Raw genomic sequence first — 16,016 nt, 5'->3', positions numbered from 1 at the left:
ATGACCACATTTGTCACAACAATAATCCACACAATGACACACAGTGCTGTTTCCAGTGGTTACTGTCCCAGCACTGACATCTTCAGAAAGCATTCTTGCAATTTACCATTCAAATTCAGACAAGACATTCAAAACATTAAGCAGTTGACAAATCATAGGAATTTCTGCACATTATACAAAGTAAAGCTGTCCCATAATGTGCTTCTGTGACATTACAGTAGTGGGCCCCAGTGATCTGCATGGTTCAAGTCCCCTAACAAGCCATTAATGTCTGCTTAAACCCTCTGAAACAAAGAGCCAGGTTTTATGCCTATTGTGCATAATGGGTCTCGTCTCTGATCCATTTCGTCCGTGACTTAAGTCAGAGGCTTGCGTTGCATGTCATGCGACTAAAGACTAAATTAGAGAGGGGAGCCAGGAAATTTTCCGATGTTACTGAAGCCGGTTAAGGAGAAGCAGAGGCAGTAGTTACAGTAGCAGCAGCCCCCCAAAGAGATGCTGTAGGCAAGAGGGAGGGAGGGAGGACTACACAAGTCACTGTACCATGTAATTCCTCCAGCACATTTACCACCCATCATCTGTCTCATCACAGCACATGTCCAATTTATCCATTTATGTTTGTGCTTCCTGAAGTACACATGAAATCTGGGACTTGCAAGGAGAAAACTGCTGGTTTGCACCAAACCTTCCCTTTCATTCACACATACATCATCCAAATGATATTTGCCATTCATCATTGTGGATCATATCATTCTGTTAAAAGATAGCATCTGAAGTACAGGTATCAACAGGTGTAAAATTATGCTGACACAGAAAAGTGCATGCCTGTGTGAGCTGCTATTTTTAAAACCATATTGAGTCTATCACTGATCCAGTGTAACATAAATCAGCATAGATCAGCCATATTGTGCATATTCAGTGTCATCTATGCTGCACTGCTATTTCAAAAACTCCTCAATACAATCAAATCTATTATAATACTACTTTCATTTCAAAATTAAACAAAATATCTTAATGAAAAATACAAGAATTTACGTACATAAAAATGTATATGCAAAGTCATCAGAAATTATTAGTACACTAAGTAAAAAATGACTTCAAATATCAAGTTTTTTATATATGTGCCATGCTGGTTGAGCTAATGAAATTAAATATCATCTAGAATCCTCACATTGTAAATTCCCATGAGAGTTTAGCAACACTTTTTGTCCTGGGCTTCAATATTCTGTGTCAATGTGGTCAAATATGGCATGCATGAATCATAAATTATGCCAAGAAATGATGCTCAGGGGAAAACTCTCGGTTTCAAGAGAAATGAGCTCATATCATAAAACCGGCAACAATCACCATCTCTCTGCCCATGTCATGGACATGAACGTCACTTGTAAAGAGGTCAAAAAACCAAAATGTTACTCACATCTCCTCTTGAACACGATTCAGCCATGTTAATTAACTGTTACATCATTGGAACGAAACAACTCTTACTCTTGCAGTTTTATTCCAATGCTTCTGATGAGGCATTGTTTCAAATATTTCCACATCAGAGTCAATACAATGTTCCTCATATTCCTGTGACAGCCTAACATGACCAATAATCTCTCTTGAACAGCTCACCAATAAAGCCCAATGCATGTTCTGATAAGGAAGAGATTTACACACCCACCCACCCACCCACCCAGTCAGTCAGCTACACTGCAAGTAGGAAGGTGGATTCAAATAATGAAAAGCTGCTTTGTTGTGGAAAGCATAATGGCTTACGCTGTAAACCTTCAGCTTGCAATGCTGAAGGCTAGAAAATGCAGCCAGTTGCAGCAATGTGCATCATCACACATCATGTAATTTGTAAATCGATGCTGCACTCTTTGATTGAGACTTAGTACAACTTTGGCCTGGAAATTTACGAAATCAATTCACATTTGGCTCTCAATAGGTTTTTGTGATGGTGTTCCCATTGGCTGTGATGAAGTACTCTGAGCTTTGATTCATGTGCCATTTATCAAACCAAACACAAATACAAATTGATTTTCTTTTCACACTGCTATGATTTCACTTTAGATTGACGTTTTGTGCATCTTAAAACCCAATTTTACCAGACGGAGCCTTGAATAACTCTCCAGCTATTGATTACTTTGTTTCATTTTGAGTCTCAATGACTTTTATTTTAATTTACCAAAATCAGTCATCCTTTTATAAAAGGGAATCATTTCTCACGCTTTCCATTTTTGCACCATTTTTATTCCACAGGGAACAGTTGCTTGGTTGGTCCATAACAACAAGATGTGGTGATAAGGAGATCCAAGACAGCACGCAACCGTCAACAGGGAAGTTACCACTTAAAAGAACTTACAGCAACATGAGAATTCTATTTCATCTTACAGTGTTATTATTGTTATTATATACTCATAACATGTATAATGATGTAACTTAGAGAGAGGAAAAAATATTACACATAATGTTGGCTCATTCATTAATAAATTTCATTTACCGTATATGATCATAGATAAGCCAAATTTTGAGACAAAAAAAGAGCAATCTGTAGAAGGGGGTCAGCTTATCGACAGGTTACACTTTCTTTGAACTTATTTTTTAGGTGGAAAGAAAAAGACATTGTATCGCTTCGGATAATGGTCCGGCTTATCTACAGAACATACCATGTTGATACTGATTCTAAGGGTCAGTTAGGACCTCAGCTTATCTATGAGATCGGCTTATCTCCCTCCCCTTCCCCAGTTTCCTATTTGTCTCATATACAAAAAGTATGCACATGATGACAGTTAATCAATTATTTAGCTATGAGATCAAATACAAAAAAAACCCAATCCTCAATAATACTTAGAAATTTCTTCAACCACGACACAAAAGCCTGTGTGCTTTTGATTTGTCATCAGTAACTGTGCTGAGAAGTTGATGAAGCCTTCCGTTGCTAATGGATACTTTCCTGAACTTGCCGCCTTCTTTTTCAAGTAATTGTACACTCACTAAACTCCCTACCACATCAGTCTCAAAGTACGTTTTAGAAGATCACACAAATCTACAATACCATGTACAATCTTACTTAGAATCTTCACATTTATTACATTAGTGAGTGAGTGAGTTTAGTTTTACGCCGCACTCAGCAATATTCCAGCTATATGGCGGCGGTCTGTAAATAATCGAGTCTGGACCAGACAATCCAGTGATCATTTATTACATTAACTTTCTGCCTAACTACAGTTGACAAAAACTCCACATTAAGACTTCATAATTATTCAGTACCATAGTGGAAGACGTGTCTGGTGATTAATCAGCTGAAGGTTTTCCATGTGATAATAGTTGTTCAATTTCCTCAGTACTCAATGCCCAATATCTAATGGAGCAACTCAATGATTGAGGCTGCACAAATGCCGTTAGTTCTCTTCTACATACCCACCCCTGCCATTTTTGCAGTCATACTTCTCCTGACCAGATGAAAGCAACAACTCAGTGTCACAGTCATACAGCAACAATCAATACATCAAACCAGGAATTACTACCGATATCCTGCAACTCACCATGCAGTCAGGTCGTAAGTAATTAAGGGAGCTCAAATTAAACTAGGAAGTGTTTTTACTCGTAAAAACAGATGTCTCCCCCTTCCCAGAATTCAACGTTGAGACCTCAAACAATTCATTTGATTCCTTTAATTTCAAAATCTCTAAGTATGAAGATACATCTGTTTCATAGTAGTACATGTATATGTATATGGTTGATGCTTTAAGCTTACTAATAATTGGTACTGGTATTAAGTATACAAAATTCAGTGAAGATGGGTGAAGTGGTTTTAGAGTTAAGCTCTGAATACAAACCCTACCCAAATTTGTTGCATTGAAACAGAAAAAAAAAATGAAAGAAAAGTTAAACCCCAAAAAGGCACATCTACATGCTATGGAGAGGCAGTATACCAAATTTGGTGAAGATAGGTAAAATAGTTTCATAATTTTGCTCCGGAAACGAACTTTACCCTTCAAAAAGACAAAGTCCAAATTGTTGCCATGGAAACAGAAAAGAAAAAAAAATTGAAAAAAAACCTCAAACCGCCAAAAGGCACATCTACATGATATGGAGAGGCAGTGTACCAAATTTGGTGAAGATTGTTGAAGTAGTTTTAGAGTTATGTTCCGGGAAACAATGGGAACACCAATGCCAACTCCGACTGAAACTCGACCAAAAACAATATGTCTCTCGATGTATATCATTATTTACCATATGTATTTGCACAATTGGTACTTTCACCTCACCTCCTGTGTCACAATTCTCTGATCATGGTTAACCAAAATAATCATCAAAGATTTTAAAATCCAACGATTCTGTGTTGTCATTGTGCAGCAAGACTGGATTATCGCTTAGTGTCATGGTAAGGAAAACTAACGCTTACAAAAGGAGTAAAACAAATCTGTAATTGCTATACAAATCATTGTTTTGAATGGTATTCAACATGCATTCTCAGGGAATTATGGAATTCTCTTTGTGTTTTAGTTGAACAGATCACCAGTCAAAGGTCTTGAAAAAAAGATGAATTATTACTACATAGAGTCAATTTTATATCACTGATTATTCCCAACAGTGCATTTCTTACCATAAAAATAATTCACAAGAAATCCAATGCATCGTGGTGATCAATTCAAGATTCTTAATTTAACCCCCCATCCCACAACATCCTCTTCATTGAACAAGCTGACAAATCCTCATTGTGAACTCAACGCTCAGTACCATTTAATGACTTTACAATTCCTGCAATTCTGTGTATAAGATGAAAGTGTTTGAAACTTGTTGGATAAAACTATTAAAGAAAGGTTTAACTCAAGCCCTATGTAATGTTGGTGTCCAAACCTCTGACAGAATTTAGATTGTAACAAGTTTATCCCATGCATGAAGCATGACTCAGAATTAATTAGATGTGATAGCTGTGAAATGCTAGCCTTCAACCTGTACATCCTATTACACAATGTTCAGGCTACAGTGGTTAAATGCATCACAATTCACTTGCTAATGACAGTGACACAGCTGCCAGTGAGCATCTCATCAGAAGATCAGCATAATGTAGGACAAGCTAGGGCAAATAATTCACAACAATATCTGTGCTGTAATTTTGAATCGAGCTTGAACATAACAGAGAAAATCAGAAAAGATTGTCAGTTTGTCAAAGTGCTACTAAGTATTTCATTCTTCCCTAGTTCAGTAGTACTAGTAGTTGTGCATGCAGACAGAATGCCATGGTGGCTGGCAAATCAAAGCAATTACCAAAGTACACATCCTCATCCTGGTGGTCAGCAGCTGGTCAAAGACTGGTCAGTGGTATCGATCAAAACACAGACCGACTTCAGCACCTGCAGCTAGGCAGCAACATCCTCTGGAAAAACTCTTCTGAAGCTACACGCAACCTTCCCATCTGTCTCACCTCTAATATCTTCCACAGCCAAATATACTTGAAGGAAATTGAATATGTACAAAATCATTTGTGATCCTGAACCCAATACAATAATGTATACTGAAGAAGTATGAAGTTATTCAGCAGGCAATAATAATATGATTGGACACGATTGCATGGTTTACCCATACAAACTCCTTTCTGAACTCAGAAGTAATCTTGTTTATTGAGACAGTGTCATTTTCATTTAAATCTTCTTTCAAAGAACATAACTGAGATCATCCTGGCTGTCAATCTATAAAACGTAACATGCAGACTTTCAGCAATCTGGCAACTGTTCAGTGACAGCAGAGTGGATCAGCTTCCTTGACTGCAGCCAAACACCTAATGTCCACTCAATCCGTCAAAGTAATTCCCCAGTCCTTGGGTCCATCGCCCTGGACAATGCCCTAGCTTGCAGAGTGTGTGATCCTATAACATACAGCAGATCAATGCCCCTACAGACCGTTCTTGGTGGAGCATCTCAAGGCTCAGGACAAACAGATAACATCACAAATCTGGCAGGGCCAATATTCACCTCTCTCATTGAGAACATGCAATATATTTCTGGGGATCTATATCATTTGTATGCAGTGTTTAATCCCTGAACTGGTTCAGTCATTGACAAAATTATAACACTCATCACCAGAGTTTCAAATTAAGAATGAAAGACAGGGTTTACTTGTCACAGCCCTTACATTAAAAGTATGTAATTTGGAGCTGCCGAGGTTTCTTTTATGTGACTATGGGTCAAAAACATGTAACATGCACAGTGGCTTGTCCCCATTCCGGGTTACCTGTGTATTTCACCTTACTCTATCCATGTCAGTAAAATAAGTGACTATAAACAAAAGAACAGGAACCACTGACCTTATCATTTCCATAATGTAATTGATTTTTCTAAACATAGTTTCTGACAATATTAACACAAAAGCCGTGCAAAGTACAATTGCCTGAGTTGTCTAGTTACTGAAGAACTCCCCTCCTCTGGTCAAACCAATACTGATGATACATCAACACTAAAGCAGCTCATCTGTGAACAAATAATGTGGTCTGTGCAAACTAGACATTTCCTGAAGTATTTGTAAACAAGCTCATGACAACCTTTAATCCTTATTTACAATATTCTAAAATGAGGATTAAATCTGGTTAAAGAAAATGTGTTTATAAGAAGGGGCAAAATTCAAATGTGAATGTCTCAAACACAAATTTAAATAAGAAATGCAAAAAATTTTAACTGCCTGACAAAACTGTCAATGCACAAACAAATTGAACTATAAACTATCCAATGAAATTGACCATTGATCATGTTTGGGGGCTAGTCTGCCTCATTCATTTTATTAGTATCACAGGCCTCCTAAAAAGAGATCCAGGAAACTGCAAAAGCTCACATATATACGAATCATGCCAGACTGACAAATGAAACGCAGCTTACATGAAAGCTCAATTCAATTGATAACCACATAATTTCTTGAACACTTACAGCCACATAATAATTTCCCTTGTAACACAGATCTCATTTGACAGTTCTGGTCCCATAAAAAGCACATTATATCTGCTCTTTTCACACATTTCCATTTACAGAGGAATTGCTTCTTATCACAACTCAGAACATGGACAAACTAACTTCAAAATTTTAGCAGGTACTGCTACAATATGTGATTGGATCAGAGTCCAGGAAACCAATTCCTTCCACCTGAGTGCAAACATTCCGGAGATGATAATCATGTACACAAGAGAGAACAAGTAATAACCCTCGTTACTGGCTACCATGAAGCCACCTGAAGCCACCATGCAGCACAGGGTCAGCCACCATTATTCTTGGTCTGGGTACACAACTCTCAATCTGGACCACAGGTTTTCACTTTGTTGATCAGTTTACAGATAACTTAAACAAGCTCCTTGCAGATCAAAATCATGACCATACTCCTCTCTTGCCTGCATAAGTAACTTCTGCATTCACAGGACAAACAATATTTCAGCCTATTATTTTTGGGCAATTTTCAAAATTAAGAAGCTTAAACTGCAAGCAACATTTGTTTCATGTTTCATTTCATGAAGGCATGTGACAACAACAGATGCTGGTGTATAAGATTACCACCTTGTTATCTTATGTAATATGGGGATGGAATTTACACTGGAATTTGTTATGATAAAGTATCATGTATGGTTTGAAGCACAGCCTTAGAATCTTCCCATAACATTTATTACTTCCTATGGAAGTGATGAAAACCATTTCATATTCAAAAAGTAAGGATGGTTTTCAGAAGAATTAAGACATAAGTGTTTCTTTCATCAACAGAGTAGCTGTTTCTGCAAGTTCACCACACAAAGTTATTACTTCTTCAAGCAAACAATCAACTTTCAAAGATACTCAACCCACACATTATGATTTCTGTTTCACAAAGGAAAACGTTCTTTAATAAACGCTTTATCAAGTATTGTTTTTAACATTTCTAATGTTGATATGTTCTATTCATAATGGGAAACTTCAAAACGCTTAGACATATTACTCTCCTTCAAGCCAGTTTCCATGAATGAGGTTGTGAAACTTCTGGAAAACTAATTAACCTACATGTAGGTGTTGCTTACCTCATTTTGATGTTTTTTTCAGGAATGCAGTAATCCGAAAAAGAAAGAGGGCACCTTGAGGAGGACTGGAACCGAGGGATGGAAGGAGGACTGAGAGCAACGTTCTCTGAACATCAACAAATGCCAGTCACAACAAGAACACAGAACTAACTGTGACAAGTAACCTGACTTCACACATGGGGTTGCTACAAGTTGCTGCAGAGGCTGCTATTGCTGGCCCATGTAAAAGATGAACACCACCACCCACTCCCGTATCTCAATATCTCCAACGTAACTTCCTAACACATTGGCTCAAAATGATTTGGCAGCCAGTCAAGGCAGTGCTGCCTGAGTGCAGTAACAGGCACTTATAAACACTGCCGCATCCTTTGGCCTAGACTTGCTTGGGATCTGATTGGGCAGACAAACATAAAATTATGTAGTTGGACTTAAGCCACTTCACCATTTACAGGGTATCCATCCTTGTTATATTTCTCATTGTGGTGGAATCAACATCACTGAATGTGTAAGTTCACAGATGCCAAACATTTTAATGATTTTCACAGCTTCATAGCAACATCATTAGCAAATACACATTAGGATTCAAAAATAACTAAATGAGTTCCAGCATGAGTATTTTCAGCCATCGAAGCAAGTTCTGGATTTGGACTGGACTTCCCTGTCACCTTCATAACCACCAGTAAATCTTCTTACATCACTTCAATAGGATTGAGGAACTCTTGATAACACCATCAAATGATTGGTGGAATATTTTCTCATAAAATATCAGTATTTTGATACTGAACTTCAGTCAATGTTGTCAAAATATGAAATATTTCATGCAGCTTCACTGAACCAAGTACATTCTTCAACAAAGACTGAAGTTGGAAGGATTGTGAATTTACTGTGACTTTTATAGAGTACTTCAACAGAAATCTTAAAGTGGTTCATGTATAAAGTGGCATGCAAGAATTAATAAGCAGCAGTAGGTCATAGTGACTAACGACTTTATGGCAGCACAACAATAATATTCCGTGAGAATGTATCTGCTGTTTTACCACATTTACATTTCTCTTCTGATAACACCCGTACATTTTCATTCTGACCATCACTTTCTTTGTCAGTACATGTACAATCAGTAAATGTTGACTTAACAAATCACACCATCTATAATTGGTGTCAGACAATGAACATGCATAGTATTTCATTTTCTTATTTCATAGTGTTTTATCTTGGGACTCACCCTTAACAGTTGTGATCCTCACAGATTATAACCTAGAATGTTTCAACACCTCATCATTTCACAAACTACAACCAGGATTCAAGTTTCTCAATCTGTTAAATGGAATTGAGCAAAATGTAAAGTTTCTCCTGAAGCTTGGCCGTTGCCATGACACACACATACCCATATTACACTACTACACACTGAGTGACTCATTACACCTTCAACAATAACCAACAACTTTAACCCTGGATCAGCTGCTGTTTGTAGTTGCATGACAGGAGATGATTTCACACCTGTTTCCTCAATTAAACCCATTGAATATTGTTGCATGTCACCATTTCAATGTTTTACAATAAATGATTTTCATAAGAGGATCATTTGTATGAAATTATTCCATCAAAACATAAAACAAGAATAATTAATAATACAATAACCTGAGTGTCATAAAGCTTAGAATCTCATATCTACCAAGCAATTCAAAATATTTTACGCTGATGTTTTTATGATCTTTACAAATATGGTTATTATATAAAGATTTCTTTTCTACATTTTGGAAATGCTGCAATCAGCAAAAGTTAACATGTTAAAATATACTTAATAAAATATTCAAAATCTGTCATTTCCATTTTAATTTAGTTAAGTGAGAATAGGGTTGAGAATGAACAGGGCCAGTGAGTACTATTGATGTCTAGATCAGCATGGGCTATAATGTAATATCAGGTCAGTAAACCCGGTGTTAATCAATCTACAGCTCTACTGACGTTATTAGCCATCCAATGTTTCCATCAATACCACTGGCTGGTGATATGTTTATCTGATCACTGTACCCCACTTCAGGCTAATGTACTATCTTCCCATCCACAACATAATCCCCATCTTCCCTGTAAATGTTGTGGGTGTGGATAGAGCACTGATACATAGCTAGTTCTGGCTCCATGATCAATACAAAAGGAAATTAAACCATTAAGCCATTCTTGATCAAACACCCCTGTACCAGCAGTATACAGACTACATGTGCAAGATTCATGTACAATGCTGGTTGATCAGGAGAAGGAATACTCATAAGAATACATCTAAAACATGTTTTGACAATTCTCATCAGAAATCTTATCATATTTTTAAACGGTCTATGAAATTAAAAATATACATACATGTTATATCCCGCTATTAGCTACAAAGATGATTTCAATATATTTTAAGAAAACAGATGGCAAATTAATAGTTATAGATGGGTATCAAAATATGTCTGCTGTAGTGGAATTACATAAAGATCCTTTGGGTTATTCATTGAGTTGTCATTGATAAGGTCCTTCATGCAAACATTTAGCTTCATATGCCTTGTAGTTTCACAGGTGTTGTCAAAAATGCAATAACACTTGAAAAATCAGGCCACAACATAAGCTAACTTTACTTGACAGTCAGGTGAGCTAAGAATAGAAAAATAGATGGCAAATGTCTTGTGAATTCATTCATCACAGCTCTGAAACAAGCAAAACGTTCATACTTCACCAAGCAGCAAAAACAAGAGTTACCCTACTAGCAAAAGAGCCTCCACCACCAAACGCTGGTTTATATTTTCTTCCCCCAACCAGAAATTAGATTAAACATCAGTCAATACTTCTATATTTAACCACTTGGATGCTTTCATACAAAAGTTGACGAGTGTGAATCAGACATTACCAAGTTAATGTATGGAGAAGCAGGCATTAGTGTTGACAGCACAGAGCCAGTTTACAACCACAGACAGTGATGCAGTCATTACTACTGACAGCACAGAGCCAGTTTACACCCGGATACTGCATGCTGATGCAGTCATTACTACTGACAGCACAGGGCCAGTTTACACCCAGATACTGCATGATGATGCAGTCATTACTACTGACAGCACAGAGCTAGGTTACACCTAGAGACGGTGATGCAGTCATTACTACTGACAGCACAGAGCCAGTTTACACCCGGATACTGCATGCTGATGCAGTCATTACTACTGACAGCACAGGGCCAGTTTACACCCAGATACTGCATGATGATGCAGTCATTACTACTGACAGCACAGACCTAGGTTACACCTAGAGACGGTGATGCAGTCATTACTACTCACAGCACAGAGCCAGTTTACACCCAGAGACGGTGATGCAGTCATTACTACTGACAGCACGGAGCTAGTTTACACCCAGATACTGCATGCAGATGCAGTCATTCCTACTGACAGCACAGAGCCAGTTTACACCCAGATACTGCATGGTGATGCAGTCATTCCTATTGACAGCACAGAGCCAGTTTACACCTAGAGACGATGATGCAGTCATTACTACTGACAGCACGGAGCTAGTTTACACCCAGAGACGGTGATGCAGTCGTTACTACTGACAGCACGGAGCTAGTTTACACCCAGAGACGGTGATGCAGTCATTACTACTGACAGCACAGAGCCAGTTTACACCCAGATACTGCATGGTGATGCAGTCATTACTACTGACAGCACAGAGCCAGTTTACACCCAGATACTGCATGGTGATGCAGTCATTACTACTGACAGCACAGAGCCAGTTTACACCTAGAGACTGTGATGCAGTCATTACTACTGACAGCACGGAGCTAGGTTACACCCAGATACTGCATGGTGATGCAGTCATTACTACTGACAGCACAGAGCCAGTTTATACCCAGATACTGCATGGTGATACAGTCATTACTACTGACAGCACAGAGCTAGTTTATACCCAGATACCGCAGTTCATACTCAGATACTGCATGGAGACACAGCTATTCATGCTGACAGCATTGAGCTCCAGTTCATACCCACATACTGCATGATGACACAGCTATACATGCTGACAGCACCGAGCTGCAGTTCATACCCAGATACTGCATGGTGACACAGCTATTCATGCTGACAGTACCAAGCTGCAGTTCATACCCAGATACTGCATGGTGACACAGCTATTCATGCTGACAGCACGGAACTGCTGTTCATACCCAGATACTGCATGGTGACACAGCTATTTATGCTGACAGCACTGAGCTGCAGTTCATACTCAGATACTGCATGGTGACACAGCTATTCATGCTGACAGCACCGAGCTGCAGTTCATATCCAGATACTGCATGGAGACACAGCTATTCATGCTGACAGCACTGAGCTGCAGTTCATATCCAGATACTGCATGGAGACACAGCTATTCATGCAGACAGCACCGAGCTGCAGTTCATATCCAGATACTGCATGGAGACACAGCTATTCATGCTGACAGCACTGAGCTGCAGTTCATAGTAGTCTTTGCTTTTCTATGGTTTACTGCTGTTCATGCGCTGCAGTTTGCAAAATACAAAATTTCTGTATGCATATCCATCAGTAATATTTAAGCTGAAACAGACTTGTAAAAACATCATTTGAATTGTATCATGTGTATTTACTCCCTTTGATTATTGAATATATAGTATGACCAGAAATTATGGAAAATTTTAGGAATATGTTTAATTGGATTTCTAGTATAAACAACCTTGACCAGATATGAGGTGCTTGGTTTCATTCAAGAGAGACAACTCTGTTAATCCTTTTTCATTAGTTTGTGAAGAGTTATCCCCCTTTGTTGACTTGCTAGCAGATGACATTTAACTTGGACAATGTGACTTTCTCAGATGAAAGTTCTGTGTGACTGTTTCCTAATACACTGAAATTCTGGACCAAACAAACTGAAAAACCTTTGTATCAGCGCCCCAAGTACAGTCCGAAATTTAACATGTGGGGTGGCATATCTGTGTTAGGGGCAACGCCCCTCTGTGTATTTGAAGGGAATATGAACAGTGAGAGGTACACAGATATTCTTGAGGGACATTTACTTCCATCTGCTCACGTGTTCTATGGACAGTCTTGGATTTTCCAGCAGGACAACGACCCAAAACATCGTTCAAAGCATTCACAGGTCTGGTTTCGGACCCAAAATATGACATTATTAGATTGGCCAAGCTATAGCCCTGACCTCAATCCAATAGAAAATGTTTGGGGACTTATGAAGGAAAGTGTCAATAAGAAAAATCTGACAAATATTGCTGAAATGAAAGAAGAGGTGGTCCGATATTGGGGCAGCATGCACCACAACTTTCTAACTTCTGTGATCAGTAGTATGCCCTGCCGCATTGAAGTCTGCATTGCTGCCCATGGTGACTTGACAAAATACTTACTGTTCACCTGTCTTTGAATCTGGAGTTATGTTCTGCTAATATTCACATTTAATATGTGAGTAATGAGTGAAAACATTTTTTAAAATTACAATCTTTAAATTCTCAATAATTTCTGGTTGTACTGTATATACTGTCTTCACCTTACAATGTTGAGATTTCACGAATCAACCTATGTACAAAGATGAAAATGTGTCAGTTCATGGGGCACTCACAAAGACACAATGTCTGCCCTTTAGAATTTACACGTGCCAACAAGTATATTATTGAATATGCAAAGTATGTCTCCTAACATTGCAATATATATTATGTTTCATTTATGTCACAATTCAATGGTCACTATAGTTAACAAAGTATATATATTATATATATATTTTATCCTTTGTCTCAAAATATTGCATTTTGAAGCTATATTGTGATTATGATGACATATAATCCACCCAGTAACATTTCAGTTACTCATGACATTTTAAGTACAAACTACTCCATTGTGTGCCTCATGTTTCAAATTCAACATAATGTGTTTACCAGAGTCAGTCTTTTACAATTTTATGAAACATTCTTTCAAGCAAACATCACATTTAAACTAAGAATCTGACCTCATCAGTGAGACTCAGAGGGCTCTGCTGAGGCATCAGTGAACAAAGAGTCACAGCATTGATGTAAGAGACATGTTCACTTCAGATCACATACTCACTTCCATGCTTTGACCTGCAGCAATTAACCTTAAACATCAACATGATCAATACTCATTAATCATCAATGACAGACACATGCAAAAATGTTTTTGCCTGGAAAATGACTAGCACCAGATGTCTGATCAATATACTATGATTCTCAGCACCATTCCTTATTGCTGCCGTGCTGCATGCAACGGAATCATATCCACTTCCACACCAGGTCATGCATTTAAGGTTTTTCAACTGGTGTCAAACGTCACACCAAATAGACATAAAACATGCCCTTTCACTCACAGCACTCTTGAAATCTCCTCCATACTGCATATCTATGCCAGCCTCTGAAGCAGTATGTACAGCTTACAGATACTCAGATATTATGGTCTATGTTTACTAACCTATAATCTCGCCAGCAGCCTTCCATTGTTAGGAAATCAGACAAGGAAACGGCAGCTACAGATCCATCCCCCACGACAACAAACACAGTGAATGCATCGTCACACCAGTGAGGAGTGGACAGACAATAAGACCGGCCCGCCGCCCAGTGAGTCGGGGAAAGAGAGTCAGCGCTCCTCAATTATGCAAATTGTGCAGGAGTCCATGAGCATTACGATTTTCTAATGGCCCAAATGCCTGGTTATCATGCCCTGATTACAGCCAGAAGAAGTAGGTCGCCAGAATCTAAGGACACAGGTATTGAGCATGGAGAATTCCCAGCAATGTCATGGCCAGATATCTCCGGCTGGTGATCTGTCACACATCTATATAACAAAGGCATAGGCAACAAGGGATTTCTGTCTTTGTGTCAGTGTCTATGATAAACAATGCTGAGAAAAAATATGTAAATATTTTGAAAAGCAAACTAGATATGAGCCAGCATGAATGTGAAGAAAATAAATTAAAATTAATTAAATTTGTTCTGAAATTAAAAACAATGTAAATAAAGTCTTTCAAAAATATTCCAAATGATTACTTCAAGCATACTAAGATGATAAAATACCTCAAACATGTGTAATCAGAATTACCAGATTAGATCATAACATATGCATAGTGATGATAAGGAAGAATCACTTCATTTACAAACTTCTTGGCTATATCTCTCAACATTGGTTTATTTGGCATATGATGATGCCCGGAGCAATATAAAACAGTAGTCTACAAGATATTGGAATCTGCAGGAGACAAACCAGCAATTAACAGATTACTATTGAGAGCCATCAATGTACAATGACATGCAATCCAACAGGTCACCTGGCATCCAGTCCATACAGTCAAATCATATGAGCATACATTGCAGCACATATATTCTAACGCAGAATCCCCACAAGGGTATACTTTCTAATTATGTACATAATCACAATGTGTCTCAAATAGCAGTGATGTAGTATCCTTTATACTATACAAAAAAACACACTTTAAATTAAAAAAAATACTTTAAAAAACACATTTCCAGGACAGTAATTAACCAGACAGATATAGCCTCTTCACCAACGTGAAATCTTAAAATCTGCTTTAAACTTGATGTGCCTTTGGTTTCAGACCACAAAATATATATACAGTAGCTTTCTTGAACATGATTCACAAAAAAACTTACTTTACAATAATACATATCTTTGACAAGATGTATTGCATGGACTTTAATCATGGATATTGTAATGGAAACCAGTGAATTTGGCTGTGACAACAAAATACCCTGTAAACATTCTGACATTAAATCTGACAGTATAAGGGAAGCAACTCCTTAGGTTCACTGTGGGTATTTTCAATGTATCACAAAACTCCATAAGTTCAAGTAAATATTGAGACTGCTTTGTTACCAGTATACCACAATATGCTTTTCAAACAATACCTATCGTAATATTTTTTCAGAGAACCAGTATATTGGGTAAAACAAGTTTTGTCATTATCTCTATGGTTTAAGTTAAAATCTCCACAC

General features: G+C 37.9%; 1 protein-coding gene across 4 annotated transcripts in view; it reads right to left on the bottom strand.

The window, feature by feature from the left end:
- LOC124256030 (tyrosine-protein phosphatase non-receptor type 4-like) overlaps window positions 1–16,016 on the bottom strand; it is a 124,817-nt gene that overhangs the window by 89,894 nt on the left and 18,907 nt on the right. Inside the window, exon 1 of one of the 4 annotated variants that reach the window (XM_046689955.1) lies at window positions 14,479–14,609. The exons of 2 other annotated variants lie outside the window; for them this stretch is intronic. The gene's annotated coding sequence lies outside the window, so the exon portion shown is untranslated. Of the gene's footprint in view, window positions 1–8,017; window positions 8,268–14,478; window positions 14,610–16,016 lie in introns of those variants that run through there. One more of the 4 variants, XM_046689954.1, reaches the window with a different exon arrangement.

The sequence above is a fragment of the Haliotis rubra genome, unplaced genomic scaffold, assembly GCF_003918875.1.
Source record: "Haliotis rubra isolate DU_JTF1 unplaced genomic scaffold, ASM391887v1 Scf615, whole genome shotgun sequence".
Lineage (NCBI taxonomy): Eukaryota > Metazoa > Mollusca > Gastropoda > Lepetellida > Haliotidae > Haliotis > Haliotis rubra.
The sequence above is the reverse complement of the archived record's forward strand: the minus strand, read 5'-3'. Positions and strand labels throughout refer to the sequence as shown.